General features: G+C 44.5%; 1 long non-coding RNA gene and 2 pseudogenes across 1 annotated transcript; 2 read left to right on the forward strand and 1 right to left on the reverse strand.

Annotated features, from left to right (window-relative positions):
* Positions 1-1,315: 1,315 nt before the first annotated feature.
* Positions 1,316-11,131, forward strand: LOC141406916 (uncharacterized). The gene is made up of 4 exons (XR_012417184.1): positions 1,316-1,624; positions 3,413-3,576; positions 6,249-6,452; positions 10,997-11,131. It is a non-coding gene; the product is annotated as an uncharacterized lncRNA (long non-coding RNA).
* Positions 11,132-12,490: 1,359 nt separating this feature from the next.
* On the forward strand, positions 12,491-16,600 carry LOC102129888 (heat shock cognate 71 kDa protein-like; annotated as a pseudogene).
* A 6,426-nt stretch (positions 16,601-23,026) lies between these two features.
* On the reverse strand, positions 23,027-23,839 carry LOC102129507 (transgelin-2 pseudogene; annotated as a pseudogene).
* Between the last annotated feature and the right edge of the window lie 301 nt (positions 23,840-24,140).

Consider the following 24,140-nt stretch of genomic DNA (forward strand, 5'->3'; position numbering starts at 1 on the left):
TTTTAAGGAAATCTTGCTCTGTCGCCCAGGCTGGAGTGCAGTGGCACGATCTCAGCTCACTGCAACCTCCGCCTCCCAGGTGCAAGCGATTCTCCTGCCTCAGCCTCCCGAGTATCTGGGATTACTAAATCAGCTACTATGCCTGGCTAATTTTTGCATTTTTTTTTTTTCTTTAGTAGAGACAGGGTCTCACCATGTTGGCCAGGCTGGCCTCGAACTCCTGGCCTCAGGTGATCTGCCTGCCTTGGCCTCCCAAAGTGCTGGGATTACAGGTGTGAGCCACCACGCCCAGCCAGGAGCTGGACATTGAGTCTGAAGACTTCATTCCAGCCTCTGTTGCTGCCTGGGTCTGAAAGCCTGGCCTTGTCCAGCAGCTGGAACCAAGGACCCAGAAAGCTCCAGGTCCCTCTTCAATGCACAGACATGCGTGGTTATGAAAACATCTCAACATGTGGGCAGAAGCCTTTGGCCCCTTCTAGCGGCAGCTGCCTGCTCTTTGTAACTTCATTCACTGTAGGAATCGTGTGCCCCAAAAAATCTCTGTACAAACCACGACCGAAGGGTACCCCTCTTACTTTCAGCAGGGCTGAGTGTATTTATTTTAGACATTGGTTCAACTGGGCTTCTGGATGGCATGACAGCCACAGTGGAAATGCTGGTGTCCTGTTTCATCAACTCAGAGGTGGAGAGGTGGCCAGTTACCAGGGAAGTTACACAGGTTGGCCCTTCTCAGTGAGGGAGGGAGCTACACACAAACAGACAAAACCAGGAGGTGAGAGTGTCTCCTTGGAGGGTGCCAACCCAGAGGCAGGCTACCACTCTCCACAGGGTGCCATCTTAGAGGTTGGCTGCCACATTCCCCATAGGACTAAGCCATGGATCTATAGCTGGGAGATTTTGTTTTTGAGACAGGGTCTTGCTCTGTCCACCAAGCTGGAGTGCAGTGGTGCAATCATAGCTCACTCCAGCCTCAAACTCCTGGGCTCAGGTGATCCTCTCACCTCAGCCTCCCGAGTAGCTGGGATTACAGGTGTGAGCCACCATGCCTGGCTAATTTCTTCATTGTTTGTAGAGACAGGGTCTCGCTATGTTGCCCAGGCTATCACCAGGTATTTTAAAAATGAACTCAAGGGACAGGCCTTGTCATTTAAAGAGGCCAGGAGAAGTGTTATCAGAAAAGGGTGCCAGAGTTGATGGGAGTGAGCCCACCTTGCATTATTTGCCATCAGTGTCACCCTTCAATGCTTAATCAAGCCCCACTTCCCCACGTATGGGCCCTTTCCTAACCTCCGTCCCTCATTCAGATCTGTCTTCCCCTCACTTCTTTCTTTTTTTTTTTTTTTTTTGAGATGGAGTTTCACTCTTGTTGCCCAGGCTGGAGTGCATGGCACGATCTTGGCTCACTGCAACCTCCGCCTCCTGGTGTTACCGGGAGTCCTTGCTCCCAGAGCTCCCAAGATGGTGGCCGGACACTTCCAAAATGGCGGCAGCCCACTTCCAAGATGGTGGTGGGCCACTTCCAAAATGGCGGCAACCCACTTCCAAGATGGTGGCAAGCCTCATGTTCTCTGACTTGGGGTTCTTGGCCTCATGGATTCCAAGGAATGGAATCTTGAGCCATGCGGTAAGTGTTATGGCTCTATTAGAAGCCCTGGGGTCACAGAAGAGAACCGTGGAACCCAGTGACTAGTGTTCAGCTTGATTAGGACGAACCCAGGAACTTAGCCATGCAGAAACAATGGCAAGCCTTTAGCCTGATCGGGAGCGGCAATGGGCACCTCGCTGGATCAGGAGCACCAGGGACATCCTGCCGGATCCGGAGGGATGGAAGTCAGCGGGGGGTCTGTGATGGTGGCAAACGGCAGTGGTGGACGGAGAGCAAAAGCTCAGCTTGAGCCCTAACAAACACGGACCAGAAGAGAGTGCAGTTGCAAGATGTAATAGAGTGAAAACAGAGCTCCCATACAAAGGGAGGGGACCCAAAGAGGGTAGCCCTTGCTGGTTCCAATGCCTGGGTTTATATTCCCATCATTGTCCCTCCCACTGTGCTCTCAGGCAGTAGATGATTGGCTATTTCTTTACCTCCTGTTTTTACTAATTAGCATTTTAGTGAGCTCTCTTTACTACCTGATTGGTCGGGTGTGAGCTAAGTTGCAAGCCCAGTGTTTAAAGGTGGAAGCATCACCTTCGCCGCTAGGCTTAGGGATTCTTAGTCAGCCTAGGAAATCCAGCTAGTCCTGTCTCTCACTGAGTTCAAGGGATTCTACTGCCTTAGCCTCCGGAGTAGCTGGGATTACAGACGCCCACCACCACGCACGGCTAATTTTTGTATTTTTAGTACAGACGAGGTTTTACCATGTTGGTCAGGCTGGTCTTGAACTCTGGATCTCAGGTGATCCACCTGCCTGAGCCTCCCAAAGTGCTAGGACTACAGGTGTGAGCCACCGCGCCTGGCTTCTTCCCCTCACTTCTACGACTCCCCAGCCCCACCACCAAGGCACTACTTGGGCCGCTTGTTCTAGTGTTTGGTCCTAATGTATTCGGGATTTCAGATGGCTTACAAAAATACTAAATGGATTGGGCAAAATGAGAGAAGAAAAAAATTTAAAGCCAGGTTATGTCTTTAGCACTGAGCAAAACACAGTCTTTTTTTTTTTTTTTTTTTTTTTCTTTTTTTGAGGCAGTCTCGCTCTGTCTCCAGGCTGGAGTGCAGTGGCATGATCTTGGCTCACTGCAACCTCTCTTTCCCGGGTTCAAGCGATTCTCCTGCCTCAGCATCCGGAGTAGCTGGGATTACAGACACGCACCACCACACCCTGCTAATTTTTTGTATTTTAGTAGAGACGGGGTTTTGCCATGTTGCCCAGGCTGGGAAAAGCACAGTTTTCTACAGTTGCTGGAAGACGACTAGGATTCTCTCCAAGTTTTCGGGAGGCCAAAGCAAAAGGGCAAATGATCATTGCAGCAGCTGCACAGGCCTTAGGGGTGATCACACTGGTGTTTAGGAATAGCACATCTTGTTGTCTCTCAAAAATGAGAAGAGAGAAAAATCTCCCCCAGTGGGCCCAGCCAAGGAGCACTGATGCACTGTCTCACCTGGGAAGACTGCTCAGCTTTCTTTTTCTTTCTTTCTTTTCTTTTTAAAATAGAGATGGGGTCTCATTATGTTGCCCAGGCTGGTCTCAAACTCCTGGGCTCAAGTGATCCTCTCACCTCAGCCTCCCAAAGTGCTGGGATTACAGGCATAAGCCACTGCACCCAGCCCAACTGCTCTGTTTTCATAAGTGTTGCGGGGGCGGAGGGGGGCGTTGTTGGTTGGTTTTTGGGTGGTAGTTCTTTTTTTGCATTGTTTTTAATCAAATTCACAAGTTGACTCAAATAACATTGTCATGGTTATTAACCCCTTTGGCAGAAATGAGAAAAATCAAAAGCTATGCAAATAGATAACGAAGAATCAATTCCAGGAAGAGGAAAAGGTGGGAGAGGCATTTTACAGCTTATCAAGATCAAAGGACAGAGACCATCTCTAAACAAAACCAAACTCTGAAACTCACCATCACAGAACTACGTCAAAAGGTTTCTGCATCCCCACTATGGCACCCATTACCATGACTAGCCCAGAGTATTTCCAAACTATTGCTATTCACCATATTTTCCTCAGCACCTCCTATTTGTAACTTAACAATATTTAACAACGGCTTCCTCGATCTCTGGCGGAGACGGATTGAGGCTGCAGTATTTCAATTTGCCAGCAGGTGTCACCCCAGCCAACACTATTCAGAGAAGCCTAAAAAGGTGACGTTCTTTTTCCCTACACCTTTGATGGCACCAAAATGTGTGTGGGCAAGAGCAAAGTCCAAATTCCTAACTGGTACATCCCAGGCCCTTCATATTTGGCCCAACTCATGTTTTACTGCCTTAGTTCTTGTCAGTTCAGGCACACATTCAATCAGCAGAGGTTTATTGAACATTCGTTATTTGTAAGGGGCTATCCGGGGGCTGGAAATGAAAAGATGACAGAGATTTCACCTCTGTTCCAGAGAATTGCATGGCTTGCTCTGCCTAGGAAAGGGCTAAGCTGCTATGTTAAAACGTTGGCAGCCGGGCGCGGTGGTTCACGCCTGTAATCCCAGCACTGTGGGAGGCTGAGGCAGGCAGATCATGAGGTCAGGAGTTCGAGACCAGCCTGGCCAAGAGACCAGACTGGCCAATATGGTGAAACCCCACCCCTACTAAAAATATAAAAATTAGCTGGGTGTGGTGGCGGACACCTGTAATACCAGCTACTTGGGAGGCTGAGGCAGGATAATTGCTTGAACCCAGGAGGCAGAGGTTGCAGTGAGCTGAAGATCATGCCATTGCACTCCAGCCTGGGCAATAGAGCGAGAGTCCAACTCAAAAAAAAAAAAAATTGACTAAGCTGCTACAACAAATATGTGTGCATACGTATACACATATATGCTATTAGACATTATGTAGTATATATGTATAGATATACACATTATACATGTGTATATATGTATGTATATTTGTCATAGCAGCTTAGCCAATGCTATGGGTATGGATAATTATATACTTATATTTCATATATATAATTATGTATGATATTTTTATATTAATTGCATATAATTATATATAAATGATATATATAATTCATATTTATAGCATTGACTAAGCTGCTATGGCTAAGCTGCTAAATTTTTTTTTTTTTTTTTTTTTGGAGACTGAGTCTCACTCTGTCACCCACACTGGAGTGCAGTGGTGCGATCACAGCTCACTGAAGCCTCAACCTCCCAGGCTCAAATGATCCTTCCACCTCAGCCTCCTGAGTAGCTGGAATTACAGGTGCGGGCCACCACACCCAGCTAATTTTTGTATTTTTCATAGAGATGGCGTCTCACCATGTTGTCCAGGCTAGTCTTGAACTCCTGGGCTCAAGCCATCCACCCTCCTCAACCTCCCAAAGTGCTGGGATTACAGTTGTGAGCCATCGAGGCCAGACTACTAATCTTAATTAGCAGCTATATATTAAATATATATGAAACACATATATTTCATAGCCAATGCTATGGATATGGATAATTATATATATAAGGTATATGTTTATATTATATATAATTATATGAGATATAATTTTATATCTACATTATGTATAAATAAATGTATACATAATATAGATATAAAATATGTTTATATTATGTATAAATTTGTGTATAAATAATTTATAAATTTATACATAATATAGATATAAATTTATTTATACATATATAGATATAAAATTATTTAATATTTATATATATAAAATTATCCGTATCCATAGCATTGGCTAAGCTGCTAAGCTGCTAATCTTAATTATAAGATATAATTATACATATGAGAGGTAAATAAGATACTGGATAAGCTACTCAGAGGTTTAAAGAAGATACAATTAATTTATTTCTCCAGCAAAAGACCAGGGGTGGGTGGTCCAGACTGGTCGGAATACTCAGCTCCATCGGGTCAGTCAGGGCCATGGCTTCCTCCCATCCCCTTGCCTCACAGTTCCTAGGATGTTGTCTTTGGCCGCATGGTCAAAGCTGAGTCATAACCTCATCCATGCTTCACCCTGGAGAAGTGGAAGAGAAAAAGTGGAGGGCATGCAATTTTGCTTTTAAGCAAGAAACACAGAAGCCACACCTAGCACTTCTATTCACATTCTAGGGCATGGACCTACTCCTATGGCCACAAATAGCTGCAAGGAAGGCTGGGAAATGTAGCCTTTTGCTAGGCAGTGATGAGTCTAGTTAGAAATGTCAGGCAGCCTGGGCGACATCGCAAGACTCCGTCTCTACAAAAATAAAGAAATAGACAAATTAGCTGGACATGTGGTATACGCCTGTAGTCCCAGCTACTCAGGAGGCTGAGGCAAGAGGATTGTTTGAGCCCAAGAGTTTAAAGCTGGGACTTTATGTATGATGGCGCTACTACACCCAAGCCTGGGTGACAGAGCAAGACCCTCTCAAATAAAACATAAAATAAAATAAAAACGGGGCAACTAGCAGTCTGGTCAGAAAGCATCTCTCACTTTCACACCTCACTTTATTTTTAATTGATTTGTGAAACAACTTTGTATCTTCTAGTGTTGCCATCAATTGCAATTGCATAGTTTAGAAATGCCAGTTCATAGAAATTTCTGGTGAGTAGAACGTCCTGTAGCAGTTTACTGTGCACATTTCATGTTAATGAGACATCTATTACTTCCTCCTCAGGGATGACAAGTGTTATCACAATGGCAATTGAGCTGATAAAATTCCAGTAAAATGAAACCTAGAATCAAGTTGTCTACTCAAGAGAATGCAACATTTGAGTAGGCTCTTGAAGCATGCATAGAAGCTAACCAAGCGGAAAAGAAGGAGGAAAATTCCAGAGTGTCAACAGCATGTGCAGAGACCTGTAGTCTTGTGGGAGACAAGGTATGTTCATTGTGGGGAGTGGATAAGTGTGTAGGGAAGGCAAGTGAGAGAGAAAATGGGGTGGAATCAGGTTGCACCAGGCCTTACACATCAAACTAAGGAAGTTGGATTTTTCCCTGCAGAGTAGATGCTTTGGGTGTTGCATTAGTCTGTTCTCACACTGCTATAAACATACCACCTGAGACTTGGTAATTTATAAGCAAAAGAGCTTTAATTGACTCACAGTTCCACCTGGCTGGGAAAACCTCAGGAAACTTAGAGTCAAGGTGGAAGGAGAAGGAGAAGCAAGTACCTTCTTCACAAGGCAGCAGGAGAGAGAGCACAGGGAACTACCACTTATAAACCATCAAATCTTTTGAGAACTCACTATCGTGAGAATAGCACAGGAGAAACTGCCCCCATGATCCAGTCACCTACCACCAGGTCCCTCCATCGATACGTGGGGATTACAATTCGAGAGAAGATTTAGGTGGGGACACAGAGCCAAACCATATCAGGAGGTCCTTCCCAGTCCAAGAGCTATGACCATGTCCAAAAATTCTGTCACTCCATGGGTTGGGGTCCAGGTAGCCAGCTGATAGGTGTTTTTGTTGTTTTTGTTGTTTGAGATGGAGTCTCACTCTGTTGCCCAGGCTAGAGTCCAGTGACACCATCTCGGCTCACTGCAACCTCCGTCTTCTGGGTTCAAGCGATTATCCTACCTCAGCCTCTTGGGTAGCTGGGATTACAGCTGCCCACCACCACGCCTGGCTAATGTTTGTATTTTTAGTAGAGACGGGGGTTTCACCATGTTGGCCAGGCTGGTCTTGAATTCCTGACCTCAGGTGATCCGCCCACCTTAGCCTCCCAAAGTTCTGGGATTACAGGCACGAGCCACCACGCCCAGCCCCCAGTTGATAGTATTTGACCCTCACTGTCTTGCTCATAGTTAGCTGACAGCTCCACGGATGAACACCTGACCCGGGACAGGCAAATCTGATCCTTCCTCTCAGGAATCTGAAAGTGGGATTGAAACCACTGCTTACTGCTGACCTGTGTCTAAAACAATAACAAATACACTGGAAACGGTGGGGCAGCCCTAAGAGCTGTGTAAGTGCAGAATCAGACAAAGCTGTTCTGCAGGGGACAGACAACCGAAGCAGGTGTGCAGAGCAAAGCAGGGATGAGAGTCAGAAAAGGTGTATGTGGGTTTCCACCCAGACTCCAATTCCTAGTTCCTTTTCCTCCCTAAGGCTGGGCAGCATTTTCCACTGCTTGGGTTGCGTAGTACCCCTTTATTGTCCTCTTTTCTTTTTTCCTTCAAATAGCTTGAGTAATAAATTATTTACAGCATAGGCTAAACGGCTGCTGCTGCCCAAAAGACTCCCAAATATAGCTCCAACAGGATAGTTTACCTATTATATCTGTAGGCAGGCAGTCCAGGGAGGCTGGGGGCTCCGAGGTACTAGGACATCCAGGGAACCAGGCTTTTTCTCTCTGTTTCCCAGCAGTCCATGTCTTAAAGTATTGCTTTTCTCTGCAAGATCAAAGCTAGCTCCCAGCACCACACCTACATACCAGGGAGGAATATGCTTGGGATTTAGAAGGGCAAGACTCAGAAATGGTATACACCACTTCTGCTCACAACTCATTGGCCAAAACTTAATAATAACCCCACCTAGCTGCAAGACGGTCTGGGAATATAGGTCTTAGTTGGACAGCTGAAATCCTATTCTATGGAAGAAAGAGAGAATAGATAATGAAGGAACAATTCACTGTCTGCCTGATGGTTTCTGTAAATGGCACCCAAAGAACCCCCATTTGAGTTCCATGTAGCTTTTCTTGACCGCTTCAAGCTGAGCTGATGACTCCGTTTTCTGTACGTGGTTCTCAGCCTGTATCACTGCTCTGTGCTCATCTGTTTGTTGGTTAGTTGGTTGGGTTTCGTTGTTGTTGTTGTTGTTGTTGTTGTTGTTGTTGTTGTTGTTGAGATGGGGTCTTGCTCTGTCATCCAGGCTAGAATGCAGTGGCACAATCACAACTGACTGCAGTCTCAACCTCTGAGGTTCAAACAATCCTCCCACCTCAGCCTCCCAAGTAGCTGGGACTATAGGTATGTGCCACCATGCCCAGCTAATTAAAAAAATTGTTTTTAGTAGAGACGAGGCCTCCCTATGTTGTCCAGCCTGGTCTCTAATTCCTGGGCTCAAGGGATCCTCCTGCCTAGGCCTCCCAAAGTGTTGGCATTACAGGCATGAGCCACCGTGCCTCGCCTCATTCATCTGTTAATTTATCTATATGGAAGAGACAGTTAGTGATCTCTAATTTCTGCTCCTTCCCACTTCCTTGGTAGTTAAGTCCCCCTCCCCCAAGTGTTATGTTTGGCACATTGCTAAATGGAATAAAGCTGACATTTGCCAGGCTCCCTTACTGCGAGGTATGGTAATATGATTCGGTTCTGGGCTGGACGCAGTGACTCACACCTGTAGTCCCAGCACTTTGGGAGGCCAAGGCTGGAGGATCACTTGAGCCCAGGAATCTGAGATCAGCCAGGGCAACAGAGCAAAACCTTGCCTCTGCAAAAATTACGAAATAGCTGGGTGTGGTGGCACAGCCTGTAGTCCCAGCTGCTCAGGAGGCTGGAGTGGGAGGATCCTTGAGCCTGGGAAGTCGAGGCTTTAGTCAGCCATGATTGTGCCACTGCACTCCAGCCTGGGTGACAGAATGAGACTCTATTTCAGAAAAAAATAATAAAGTTCTGGCCAGTGAGATGACAGCTTCCAGGAAACCCTATAAAAGATAGCTGGCATGCACCCATTGCCAATTCTTTCTCTCTTCCACATTTCTCTTGGTTGGAATAGCAGTGTAATGGCTGGAGCTATGGCAGCTGCCTAGGACCATGAGATATCCTGGGAGTGGAAGCCATACATGTTAGAGCAACAAGACAGAAGTCTTGGTTCACAACACAGTGGTGTGCCATACTAGCTCTGGAATACTACATACATTATTTCTGAGAGAGAAAGAAACTATTTTATTTGGGAGGGACCTCCTTTACTCCCAGCCAAACCTAATCCTTATCCTACAACCTGTGTCCTTGAAATTTTCCAATGGACTACCAGCCCTGAAGAGCAAGGACTGATTCTTGTTCATCTGTGCACGTCTAGTGCCCTTTCTTCAGATTATATCCATGGATACGAGGCAAATTTCACTTTGACCCTAGTCAGGTTGGTTCCTTTCCACAAATAGTCCACTAGACCTTCAGGGTAACACTATTAGGCTTTGCCAGTCCACTCTCTTTCTTTTCTTTCTTTCTTTTTTTTTTTTTTTTTTTTTTTTTGAGACGGAGTTTCGCTCTTGTTGCCTAGGCTGGAGTGCAATGGCGCAATCTCAGCTCACCACAACCCTCCCGGGTTCAAACGATTCTCCTGCCTCAGCCTCCCGAGTAGCTGGGATTACAAGCATGTGCCACCACACCTGGCTAATTTTGTATTTTTAGTAGAGACGAGGTTTCTCCATGTTGGTCAGGCTGTTCTCAAACTCCCAAACTCAGGTGATCCTCCTGCCTTGGCCTCCCAAAGTGCTGGGATTACATGTATGAGCCACCGTGCCTAGCCTGACTCACTTTCTTACTCATGCAAGCATGGTGTTCAGCCCACTCTCTTCTGCTCAGATCCTCTCACTCTCAGGCTGACCTAGCTGCTAAGATTCAGAAAAATTGAAGGGTTTAAGCCAATAGTTGCCTCTTCCTCCCAACACCAACTGAAAGGCTCACTTTTTCCTCTCCTTGCCTCTTGTTATAGCAGGGGTTGCTGTTTCTCCCATCAAAGGTGAGGCTCTCATTCTTGCCTTGCATCTTGGCCAAGAGTCCTTGGTAGGAACATAGAACTGTCTATCATCCCTTCATTCTCCTGTCTCAATCTCCAGCTCTTTCAGATCTTTTCTACTGATTCCATAATATGCACAAGTCATGTTCAGTAAGAACAAAACAACACACATACACAGCCTTAACACGTCATCTCCACTCGTATCCCCTTTGCAAGTAAACTTCTCCAAAGAATGGTCCATACCCACTGTCCCATGGCCTCATTTCCTGTTCATTCTTCACCCCAATCAGCGTCATCACCCAAGACGCTCCTGTTGCTAATGTCAGCAGACGTGTTTCCATCCTCTTCTTTCCCTGTCAGCAGTGGTGAATCATGTTAGCTGCCATGCCTTGGCTTCCGGTGGACCTGGCCTCTTCCTCATACCTCTGCAGAGCCTTCCTCTTCTGCTCAGTTATTCAAATAATGGTTGGCCGGAAGGTACTAGATGCACTCTTTTTTCTCACTCTGTCCTCTTCCCTACCTGACCGCCTCCTGTGGCTAATTTTCGTATTTTTAGTAGAGACAGGGTGCCTTGCCCCGCCCTTTTAATCTAGAGAAAGGGAATTGTAACACCTGTTTCACGAGGTTGTTGTGAAGATTAAATGATATCTACACAATGTGCCCAACAGAGTTCCCTGTGCATAAAATTGCATATCATATACTCAGATACTCTTAGTCCCTTCTTCTTCCTGTAACCAACAGGAACCAGCCACTGGTGAACCACAAGACAGAGAATTCCTGACCTGGTCCTCAGCCACAGTCTGCCTGTACTTCCTGCTCTCTGGGTTCTTGTGGTGTCTACCTGTTGCATGGTGGTCAAGGATGACGTCCTCTTGGTAATCCATGCTGTTTGTCTTACTCCTTTCCCAGTAAAAACAGAAAAGGGGACATAAATAAGAAATAGGACATCGAGGCCAGGCGCAGTGGTTCACGCTTGTAATCCCAGCACGTTGGGAGGCCAAGGAGAGTGGATCATTTGAGGTCAGGGTTCAAGTCCAGCATGGCAAACATGGTAAAACCCTATCTCTACTAAAAATACAAAAAGTAGCTGGGCGTGGTGGCAGGTGCCTGTCATCCCAGCAACTTGGGAGTCTGAGGCAGAAGGATCGCTTGAGCCTGGGAGGTGGAGGTTGCAGTGAGCTGAGGTCACGCCACTGCACTCTCCAATCTGGACAACAGAGCGAGATGCTGTCTCCAAAAAAAAAAAAAAAAAAAAAAAGCACATCAAGGGGTGGGGCTGGGCGAATTCTAAGACTATCATCAATTACTTTCAAACAAGGCAATTTGGCTGGGCGCCGTGGCTCACGCCTGTAATCCTAGCACTTTGGGAAGCCGAGGCAGGCAGATCACTTAAGGTCAGGAGTTCGACACCAGCCTGGACAAAATGGTAAAACCCCGTCTTTACTAAAAATATAAAAATTAGCTGGGCATGATGGTACATGCCTGGGAGGCTGAGGTGAGAGAATGGCTTGAGCCTGGGGGACGGAGGTTGCAGTGAGGTGAGATCATGCCACTGCACTCCAGCCTGGTCGATAGAGTGAGACTCTGTCTCAAAATAAATAAATAAACAAATAAGCAACTTAATCATTCCATTTTTATGTAATGCCTCCCTAGGCACAATGCCTGAGACTACAGACTGGGACAGACAATGGAAATAAGCAAAGGATAAAAAACACATTTCCTGATGCCTCCAACCTACCAGCCTAAGGAAGTCTAACTAGACACAGCGGTTCTCAGTCTCATCAGCCCTAACTCCCCTAAATATATAAATATACTTTTATAGTATACAAATGTGATACATACACTGTGTTTATTAATCATCAGTGATATATACATTTTATTTTATTTTTTATTGCCAAGTCCAGCCTGGGCAACATAGTAAGACCCTCATCTCTCTAAAAAAAATGCTTGAACAAGGGATCTCTCTGTATTTGTTTTTACAGCTGTATATGAATCTACAATTATCTCCAGAAAATTTTTAATTTGAATTAATTAAAAAATTTTTAATCTGAATTAAAAATGAGATGTGGCCGGGTGTGGCAGCTCACATTTTGGGAGGCTGAGGCAGGTGGATCACTTAAGGTCAAGATTTCGAGACCAGCCTATCAACATGGTGAAACCCCATTCCTACTAAAAATACAAAAAATTACCTGGGCGTGGTGGTGGGTGCCTGTAATCCCAGCTACTTAGGAGGCTAAGCCAGGAGAATCACTTGAACCCGGGAGGCGGAAGTTGCAGTGAGCCAAGATAGCGACAGTGCACTCCAGTCTGGGCAACAAGAGTGAAGCTCCGTCTCAAAAAAAGAAAAAAGAAAAAAAGATGCAGCTCATGGAACGTGCCTGCATATCTTGGGGTTCCTGTGTCTTTTTTCGCTGTCCGAGCTGGACCTACACACCAGCAACCATGTCTAAGGGACCTACAGTTGGTACTGATCTTGGCACCACCTACTTTTGTGTGGGTGTTTTCCAACACGGAAAAGTAGAGGCAATTGCCAATGATCAGGGAAGTTGAACTACTCCAAGCTATGTTGCCTTTACAGACACCAAATGATTGGTTGGTGATACCACAAAGAATCAAGTTGCAGTGGACCCCAGCAACACAAGTGTTCAGTGCCAAATGTCTGATTGGATGCAGATCTCATGATGCTGTTGTCCAGTGTGATGTAAAGCATTGGCCCTTCATGGTGGTGAGTGATGCTGGCACGCCCAAGATCCAAGGAGGATACAGGGGAGAGACAAAAAGCTTCTACCCAGAGATGTCCTCTGTGGTTCTGACAAAGATGAAGGACATTGCAGAAACTGATCTTGGGAAAACAGTTACCAATGCTATGGTCACAGTGCCAGCTGACTTTAACAACTCTCAGCGTCAGGCTACCAAAGATGCTGGAACTATTGCTGGTCTCAATGTACTTAGAATTCTCGATGAGACAACTGCAGGTGCTATTGCTTATGGCTTAGACAGAAAAGGTTGGAGCTGAAATAATTATGCTGATCTTTGAATCAGCATAATTCTGATTGGGAGGTGGCACTTTTGATGTGTCAGTCCTCACTATTGAGAATGGGATCTTTGAAGTCAAATCTACAGCTGGAATGCCAGGCATGGTGGCTCATGCCTATAATCCTGGCACTTTGGGAGGCCGAGGTGGGCAGATCACTTGAGGTCAGGAGTTCAAGACCAGCCTGGCCAAAGTGGTGAAACCCCATCTCTACTAAAATACAAAAATTAGCCAGGTGTGGTGGTGTGCACCTGTAATCCCAGCTACTTGGTAGGCTGAGACAGGAGAATCACTTGAACCCAGGAGGCGGAGTTTGCAGTGAGCCAAGGTCATGCCACTGCACTCCAGCCTGGGCAACAGAATAAGACTCCATCTCAAAAAAAAAAAAAAAAAAAAAAAAAAAAAAAAAAAAATTTACACCTGGAGAACTCACTTGGGTGGAGAAGACTTTGACAACCTAATAGTCAACTATCTTATTGCTGAGTTCAAGGGCAAGCATAAGAAGGATGTCAGTGAGGCTGAGCGTCGTGGCTCCCACCTGTAATCCCAGCACTTTGGGAGGCCGAGGCGGGCAGATCACAAGGTCAGGGGTTTGAGACCAGCCTGACCAACATGGTGAAACCCCATCTCTACTAAAAATACAAAAATTAGCCAGGTGTGGTGGCATGCGCCTGTAGTCCCAGCTACTCGGGAGGCTGAGGCAAGAGAATCGCTTGAACCCAGGAGGCGGAGCTTGCAGTGAACCGAGATCACACCACTGTACTCCAGGCTGGGAAACAGAGCAAGACTCCGTCTCAAAAAAAAAAAAAAAAAAAATTAAAAAAAAATAAATAAATAAAAAAGAAGGATGTCAGTGAGAACAAAAGAGCTATCTCACACTTTCGTATGGTTTGTGACTGTGGTAAGTATAACTCTCTCTTCCAGCACCCAGGCCAGTATCGAGATTGATTCTGTCTATGAAGCAATCGACTTCTATACCTCCATTACCAATGCCTGATTTGAAGAATTGACCTGAAGGACTGATTTGTTCCATGGCACTGTGGACCCCGTAGAGAAAGCCCTTTGAGACACCAAACTCAACAAGTCACAGATTCATGATATTGTCCTGGTTGGTGGTTCTACTCATATCCCTAACCTTCAGAAGCTTCTCCAAGACTTCTTCAATGGAAAAGAACTGAATAGGAGCATCAACCCTGATGAAGCTGTTGCTTATGGCACAGCTATCCAGGCAGCCCCCTACCTGGAGACAAGTCTGAAGATGTTCCAGATTTGCTTCTGTTGGATGTCACTCCTCTTTCCCTTGGTATTGAAACTGCTGACGGAGTCACAACTGTCCTCATTAAGTGTAATGCTACCATTTTTACCAAGCAGACACAGAATTTCACTGCTTACAACCAGCCTGGTGTGCTTATTCAGGTTTATAAAGATGAGCATTCCATGACCAAGGATTACAGCCTGTTTGGCAAGTTTTGGGGCTTTTTAAATTTTTTTTTAATGAAGAAAAGATGTTTATTTTGGCTCATGGTTCTGCAGGCTGTACAGGAAGCGTGATGCAAACATCTCGTTTATGGCATGAGCCTTAGGGAGCTTACAATCATGGTGGAAGTTGAAGGGGAGCAGTGTATCACATGGCCATAGAGTGAAGAGGAGGATCCCAGACTCTTTTAAACAACCAGATCTCACATCAACTAACTGAGCAAGAACTCACTCATCGCCAAGGGAATGGTGCTAAGTCATTCATGAGGGATCCACCCTCATGACCAAATCAGCTCCCACCAGGTCCCAGCTTCACCTCTGGGAATCAAATTTCAACATGACGTTTAGAGATAGAAAACATCCAAACCACATCACAAGGTCTCTAAATGGGTTTTTTTACTGGAAATTTCCATTTCTAAGTGTGATATGTAAAAGAAACATAAGGGGAAGAATTTTGAGATGCATTTTCATCTTATTTTATCACAAATTTATTGAGATATTCGTAAATACAATAAACGTCATTCTTTTAAAGTATACAATTTGACATGTTTTGGTATATATGCAGTGATACACAACTATCACTGTTTTCTAATATTATAATAGTTTGGCTGGGCGTGGTGGCTCATACCTGTAATCCCAGCACTTTGGGAGGCTAAGGCCAGCGGATCACTTCAGATCAGGAGTTCAAGACCAGCCTGGTCATCATGGTGAAACCCCGTGTCTATCAAAAATATGAAAATCAGCCAGGCATGGTGGTGGGCAACTGTAGTTCCAGCTACTCGGGAGGCTGACGCAGGAGAATTGCTTGAACGTGGGAGGCAGAAACAGAGGTTTCAGTGAGCTGAGATCATGCCACTGCACCCCAGCCTGGGCAACAAGAGCAAAACTCTGTCTCAAAAACAAACAAACAACCACCACAAAAATATTATAATAGTTTGATCAACCTGAAAAGAAATTCCATATCCACTAGCCATCGTTCTCCATTCACCTATTCCTCCCTCTAGAGAACATCAGTCTACTTTCTGTCTCTATGGATTGGCAAGTTTGAACTCACAGGCCTACTTCCTGCACTCCACTGTTCCTCAGATCGAAGTCACTTTTGACACTGATGCCGATGGCATCCTCAATGTCTCTGCTGTGGACAAGAGTACAGAAAAAGAGAACAAGATTACTGTCACTAATGACAAAAGCCATTTGGACAACGAAGATACTGAGTTGTGGTCCAGGAAGCTGAGAAGTGCAAAGCTGAAGATAAGAAGCAGAGGGACAAGGTGCCATCCAAGAATTCACTTGAGTCCCATGCATTCAACATGAAAGCACTGTTGATGCATTCAACATGAAAGCACTGTTGATGCATTCAACATGAAAGCACTGTTGAAGCATCGTTACTCTTCGAGGCAAGATTAACCATGCAGACAAACAGAAGATTCTTGACAAATGTAATGACATTATCAACAGAGTCAGACTGCAGTGAAGTAAGAATGTGAACATCAGCAGAAAGAGCTGGAGACAGTCTGCAACCCCATCATTACCAAGCTGTTCCAGAGTGCAAGAGGCACACCAGGAGGAATGCCTGCGGGATTCCCTGGTGGGGGAGCTCCTCCCTCTGCTGGTGCTTCCTCAGGGCCCACCATTGACAAGGAAGCCAACCCAAGAAAAGATGTAGCATCGTTCAACACAGTGAAAACATGGAAGGACTTAAATTTGTAGCAAATTCTATGGCAGCTTTAAAGTTCAGCTGCTATAGTAAATTACTGGGCATTCTCAATACTTAAATATGGAACACGTGCACAAGGGAAGGAAATAACATTGCACTTTAAAAGCACTGTATTGTAAGTGGAAAATGCAATGTCTTAAATAAAACTGTGTTTAAGATTGGAAAAAATGAGATGCAGGTAAATGTTATGTTACCTGTATTTTACCCTAATTTTTTAAAAAATGAGATGCAATTCATACCCATCAGATTGGCAGACATGGAGAAGTTTAATAATACTCAACTTGGCAGGAATGGAGAAAAGGGAAATTCTTAAACATTTGAGGAGCATAAATGAGTAAATTACTATGGAGAACAACTCAGAATTACCTAGTAAGATTGGAAATGCAAATGTTCTATGAGCCAGAAATTCCAGTTCTAATAAGCTATTGTGAAACACTCCCACATATGAACAAGGATATTTGTATGAGACATTCTTTGGAATATTGTTAGTGACGGTGCAAAATAGAAAACAAAGTGTTCATCACTGTTTCCTTTTATTTAAAAATGTTTAATTTAAAATTTTTTAAATTAAAAATATTTCCCGTTATTAAAAAAAGCAAGTAGTGTGTAAATATCGATGTGGAACAGGAAATATGAATGGCAATGTCTAATTTGATTCCATGGTTTGAGGAACTGTGCACTGCGCAACAGGCACACATACCATTAGTAAGTAATTGTGGTTGTTTAAGAATACAATTACAGCCGGGCGCGGTGGCTCAAACCTGTAATACCAGCACTTTGGGAGGCCGAGATGGGCGGATCACGAGGTCAGGAGATCGAGACCATCCTGGCTAACACAGTGAAACCCCGTCTCTACTGAAAAAATACAAAAAACTAGCCGGGCGAGGTGGCAGGCGCCTGTAGTCCCAGCTACTTGGGAGGCTGAGGCAGGAGAATGGCGTAGACCCAGGAGGCGGAGCTTGCAGTGAGCTGAGATCCGGCCACTGCACTCCAGCCTGGGCGACAGAGCGAGACTCCGTCTCAAAATAAATAAATAAATAAATAAAAAGAATACAATTACAATTTTATTTTTCGTATTTAAAAAGTCACATTTCCATGCTGCCTGCCAAAACTTAACAGATAACGTACTAGGTCATTAACACGTCCTTGTCTATTTGAAAACCTCCAGACAAACAGGCAGCTGAGCCTTGGAGCTTTGGCAATGGGAATTATTGCTTGGCTAGTAACAAACAGTGTTCTCAGGACTCAAAGATACTAAGGAGGGCACAGCCTTGAGGAGCCAAGGGTGATTGTTGGAAAATACAAATGCAACATTCAAAACACAGGAAGTTAAGAAGTGATTCACATGAACCAAGACCGCACCATTGCACTCTAGCCTGGGCGACAAGAGTGAAACTCCATCTCAAAAAAAAAAAAAAAAGAAGGCGATGCAAGACACTGATGTGCCTATGGAATCCAGAACAGAATCCATCTATGGGGCAATGTAGTAGCCGTCCCCCAGTAATCCCAGCCTCCTGGTATTCATGCCCTTGTGTAGTCCCCTCCCACAGTGAATCAGAGTTGGCTCTGTGTGGCCAATAAAATATGGTAGAAATGATGGCATGTGGCTTTGAAGGCTAGATCATAAATGGTATTGCCAATTCCACCTTGGTACCTGGGATTATTTGCTCTCTGGGAATCCATCCACCATATTGTCAGGACACTCAGAGAAACCCAGGGAGAGCCCCATGGAGAAAGGATCTGAGGCCCCCAACCACCAGCCAGCACCAACTTGCCAGCCATGTGAACCACACTGAAAGTGAATCCTCCAGCCCCAGTGAGGCCTGCAGATAACTGCAGTCCCAGCCGACATACGACTCCAACCTAATGAGCGACTCTGAGCCAGAACCACCAACTCAGCTGCTCTTGAATTCCTGACCAATAGAAACTGTGAGATAATAAATAAGTACTATTACTTTGAAAAAATTTCTTGAGCTATACACTGAAGATTTGGGTACTTCAGCATATATGTTATACTTCAATAAAAAGTTATAAAATTTAATGATTATTTAATGCAGAAAATAAATGTAATGTCATAATTGTTATATAAAAGATAAATAAAATAAAGCTAATTTATGAAAGGTACTTTAATATAAAAATGTTTGGCCACTACAACTCCAGAAGACCCAAGAAGTAGCTTAAGGCTCACATCTTAAAAATCATCTTCAGCTGGGCGCAGTGGCTCAAGCCTGTAATCCCAGCACTTTGGGAGGCTGAGGCGGGTGGATCACCTGAGGTCAGGAATTTGAGACCGGCCTGGCCAACATGGCAAAATCCCATCTCTACTAAAAATAACAAAAATTAGCTGGGCGTGATGGTGGTCATCTGTAATCCCAGCGACTTGGGAGGCTGAGGCAGGAGAATCACTTGAACCCAGGAGGGGGAGGTTGCAGTGAGCTGAGATTGCACCATTTTACTCCAGCCTGGGCAATAGGAGTGAAACTCTGTCTCCAAAAAAAAAAAAAAAATCTTCATATGTGTGCTTTATGGTACTAATGCAGGCTGAGACAAGTGTATTGAACTGGTGACTTGACTACTATAAGCAGCGCTGCCATTAGTGACTTGATTTTCCAAAACAGTAAATGTGGCAGATTATATTTTCCACAAATGGTCACACAAGCATTTCTGGTCCCATCTACTCTTCCAGAGCCTTGCCACTCCCCACTTGAAATTGGGTGGACTTGTGTGACTACCTAAACAAAATAAAAGACTAGGTCAAAAAAGGTCATATGGTGCCAGTAAACTTTCGGTGTCCTTTAGGGACCCCAGACATTACACTTACTAGACAAAGACTTTAAATCAGCTGTTAAAAATATGTTCAAAGAACTAATATGTTTAAAGAACTAAAGGAAAGCATAAGAACAATGTGCACCATATATACATCAATTATCATATAGAAATTATATTAAAAAAAAGAACCAGATAGAAATTCTGAAGTTGAAAAGTACAAAACCTGAAATAAAAAATTCATTAGAGGGGTACAACAGCAAACTTGAAGACAGGTCAACTGAGATCATCCAATCTGAGGAATAGAAGGAAAATAAATGGATAAAAATAAACAAGAGACTCAGATCCTTGAGCCACCATCAAGCATATCAGCCTATATATAATGGGAGTCCCAGAAGAGAGGAGAGAGAGAATGGGGCATAATTCATATGTCAAATAATAATGACCTACAACTTCACAAATTTGATGAAAAACGTTAATATACACATCCAGAACCTCACCAAACTCCAAGTAAGATAAACTCAAAGAGATCAACACCTAAAAACATCCTAATCCAACTGCTGAAGGCAAGGACAAAAAATCTTGAAAGCAGCAAGAGAGAAGTGCCTTGTCACATACAGTAAGGCCTCAATAAGATTAACAGAGAATCTCTCATCAGAAATCATGGAGATCAGAAGTCACTGGGGTGACATATGAAGTGCCGAAATTAAAAAGTACTGTCAGTCAAAAATTCTATATCCAGTAAAGCTATCCTTTAAAGGTGAAGGAGAAATAAAGACATTCACTGGTTAAACACAGAAAACTGTGGGTCAGGCATGGTGGCTCATGCCCGTAATCTCAACACTTTGGAAGGATGAGGCAGGGTGATCACTTGAGCACTAGAGTTTGAAGTTGCAGTGAACTATGATTACACCACTGCACTCCAGCCTGGGTGACTGAGACCTTGAACAAATAAAAGGAAATAGACGGTAATTCTGACCCACACAAAGGAATAAAGCACTAGTAATGGTACCTCCTATATAGGTAAATGTAAAAGACATAAATGATTTTTGTGTGTGTATAAGTCTTTCCTTCTTCTACCTGATTTAAAAGATAACTGAATAAGCAATAATTATAAAACTGTATTGGGCTTATTTTGTATGACTGTAATAACACAAACTAGTGGTGAAGTAATAGAACTATATAGGAACAAAGCTCTTATATATTATTGAAATTAAGTTGGTATTAATTTAAAGTAGATGGTTATAACTTAAGATGTTAACTGTAATCACAAGGGCAACAGAGAACATAAATAGAAAATATAGTAAGAGAAATGATAAGAGCTGAGTGTGGTGAAAAAACACTTATAGTCCCAGCTACTTGGAAGGCTGAGGTGGGAGGATTGTTTGCGCCCAGGAGTTCAAGTTTAACCTGGGCAACATAGCAAGATCCCATCTCTAGAAAAAAAGAAAGGTGGGAGGCTGAGGCGGGTGGATCATGAGGTCAGGAGTTTGAGACCAACATAGTGAAACTGAAACCCCATAGTGAAACGGAAACCCCAAAAATACAAAAATTAGTCAGGCCTGGTGGCACACGCCTGTAATCCTAGCTACTAAGGAGGTTGAGGCAGGAGAATCACTTGAACCTTGAGGCGGAGGTTGCGGTAAGCTGAGATTGTGATCTTGCACTCCAGCCTGGGCGACAGAGCAAGACTCTGTCAAAAAAAAAAAAAAAAAAAAGGAAAGAAAAAATAAATGACAAGAGAATTAAAATGGTACATGAGAAAATATCTAACACAAAAGAGGGCAGTAATAAAGGAATAGAGGAACAATAAAATGCCATAAGACATAGAAAACAAATAGCAAAATGGCAGATAAAAATCCTACAATAATTACATTAAATATAAATTGATTAAACACTTCAATCAAAGGGTAATATTGAGAGAAGGATAAAAAACACATGATCAAACTATATGCTGTCTAGGGGAGACTCACTTTATTTTTTATTTTTTGTATTTTTGAGTGGAGTTTCACTCTTGTTGCCCAGGCTGCAGTCTTGCCTCAGCCTCTCAAGTAGCTGGGATTACAGACGCTGCTACCATGCCTGGCTAAGGTTTGTATTTTTTTAGTAGAGACGGGATTTCACCATGTTGACCAGGCTGGTCTTGTACTCCTGACCTCAGGTAATCCGCCCACCTCAGCCTCCCAAAGTGCTGGGATTACAGGCGTGAGCCACTGCACCTGGCCTGGGGTTCTTTATTCCTCAAGCCCCAGACCACGGTAGGCAGCCCTCCTTCCTCTGTTCTGTCACCCCCACTCCCTAGCCACAGTGAGGGGAATGGAAAATGAGAAGCCAGGAGGACCTCTACCAGGGAAGGCTACCCTAGATGTGTGGTGAGCACGGTGCAGCAGCGGCTGGGGTAGCAGCTGCCACAGGCCCCTCCCTATAAATTAAGTCCCTGTAGCCACAGCTGTGGGAGAAGTAAAACTGCCTTTGCAAAATTATAACTGAGACAGTGAAAGAGATCTAACCTAACCGACTCCATACTGGTTCTACCTTTAAGCTGTCCTTGTTCCTTCCTGGGCCAAGGCTGAACTAACTTTGAGAGGAACTTAGTTTATAGCTTAAAACAAAGATGATAACAGCCTTTTCCCAAAACAAACCTCCTTCTTGCCTGGGGACTAGACTGCCTTTATAGGACGAACAAATTAGCCACGAGATTAGAAATTATGGTTTAGGAGTCCTGCAGCTGGAGGCTACAAGAGTCTGACCCTCCCTAAACTGCTCCTAAAATCAGTGCTTGAGATATTTTGCAGACCCTGCACTTGATGGATCAGCTGGCACCACCCAGATCCATAAACTGGCTCATCCGATCTCGTGGCCTCCACCTAGGAACTGACTCAGCACAAGATGACAATGTCAACTCCCTATGATTTCATCTCTGACCGGACCGATCGGCACTCACAGCTCACTGGCTTCCCCGCTCCCGGTAAGTTGTCCTTAAAAACTCCGATGCCAGGCCTGGCGCAGTGGCCGATGCCTGTAATCCCAGCACTTTGGGAGGCTGAGGCAGGCGGATCACTTGAGGTCAGGAGTTCGAGACCAACCTGGCCAACATGGTGAAACCCTGTCTCTACTAAAAATACAAAAACTAGCCTGGCATGGTGGCGGGCACCTGTAATTCCAGCTACTTGGGTGACTGAGGCACAAGAATCAAGTGACAATCACTTGAACCTGTGAGGCGGAGGTTACCTGAGACTGAGTTTCCCCATCTCTACTAAAAATACAGAGACATAGGCATGATGTCACGTGCCTGTAATCCCAGCTACTTGGGAGGCTGAGGCAGGAGAATCACTTGAACCTGGGAGGCAGAGGTTGCAGTGACCCGAGATCATGCCACTGCACTCCAGCCTGGGTGACAGAGCGAGACTCCATCTCAAAAACAAAAGGTGCAAAACTTTCAATTTCTTTAGGATTGGGAGGGCCTGGGGGAAAAAAAAAAAAAAAAGATCTAGCTATGTTGATAGAGATTATTTACAGATGCAAAATTTCCCCCCAAAAGGACAGCTTTGCAGGGCCATATGAAGATATGGCAGAGAAACATGTCTTGGGGTAAAATATTTTGATTTCCTTCCTTGTCTCATAATGTTATTCCAGAGTCAGATTGGAAAGTAAGTCACAATATACAGGGTTAAATAAAACCCATCTGATGAGAATTTGTGGTTTGTAGGGCATGACTCCCCAGATAGGAATTTGGGCAAGATTAAAAAAAAAAAAAAATCAGAGCTTAGTCCTCAGATCAGAGGATCTAGCGTGACATCCCATAGCCGATCGTGCCAGCCTGAGATACCCCGCGGTTGGTGCCCATCTGTACCCCAATCATGTTCCTGCCCTCTTGTAGGTGGTTGTCTGAGAAGTTCCAAGGATTCTCCTTGGGTTTCTTAGGGAACCATATGGGAGCCCCAGAGAACAGCCCATCGTCCTGGGCTACTGGCAGCCCACCTAGGTTCATCAGGATCTACTGTACACAGGGCATGTCCTTTCCTCCCCGGGGGTGCACAGTTTGGAAGATGTCGGTGGTGTTAATGCCGTAGTGCTCAGCTGCTTGCAGGCACTGAGATAATCTGCTCCATCTGCTTTAAGGCCATGGTGGAGGCCCGGGTCTTCTTTACTGGGGCCTGCCCCTCGGGGCGCAGTGCGTTAATGAGCTGACATAGCTCTGTGCCCTCCTTGAGGAAATTCTGGAAGTTCTCGTATCCAGGCTGGGGCCAGCCCACATGCTTTTGGCACTGGGTGGTGATCCATTGATCTGCTCCAGGTCTGCGTCATATGGATTCTCAATTTTCTGCTGCACCTCCTGGCTCAGGCCACATGCAGGTACCCTGTTGGCCATTCCAATGGGTGGTGGCAGCTGTGGGGAGCATTCATGCAGGCTGGAGTGCCATGCACTCAAGGCAGGGGCTGTAGCAGCTAATGATATTATTAATATATTGGTGTACGTCTCCTGTTTTGTTTTCTGTTGGTTCTCCCCTGCTTTTGTCTTTATGGATTTTTTTTTTTCTCTCTTCCTGTGGGTTATTTGAACATTTTTCAGATTTCCTTTTTTTTTAAATTATAGTGTTTTTAAGTATATCTCTTTGATTAGGTTTTAGTGGCTGCTGTAGGTAGTTTATATATTAGGTTGGTGCAAAAGTAATTGTGGTTTTTGCCATCACTTTTTTTTTTTTTCATTCTACAAAGCATAACTTTATTTTCAGAAAGGAAAGGACACCAAAAATAGGACTGTCCTGTGTAGATGTCCAAGAGCCTTAGTGTGGGGACCAAATGTCCCCCGGCCATTGGAAAGACAGATCTTGTAAGTCGCATTCATCCAGTCACTCACCCATTCATTTCTACTGAGACAGGCAAGGATA

This window comes from Macaca fascicularis, chromosome 8, assembly GCF_037993035.2.
Source record: "Macaca fascicularis isolate 582-1 chromosome 8, T2T-MFA8v1.1".
NCBI classification, from domain to species: Eukaryota; Metazoa; Chordata; class Mammalia; order Primates; family Cercopithecidae; genus Macaca; species Macaca fascicularis.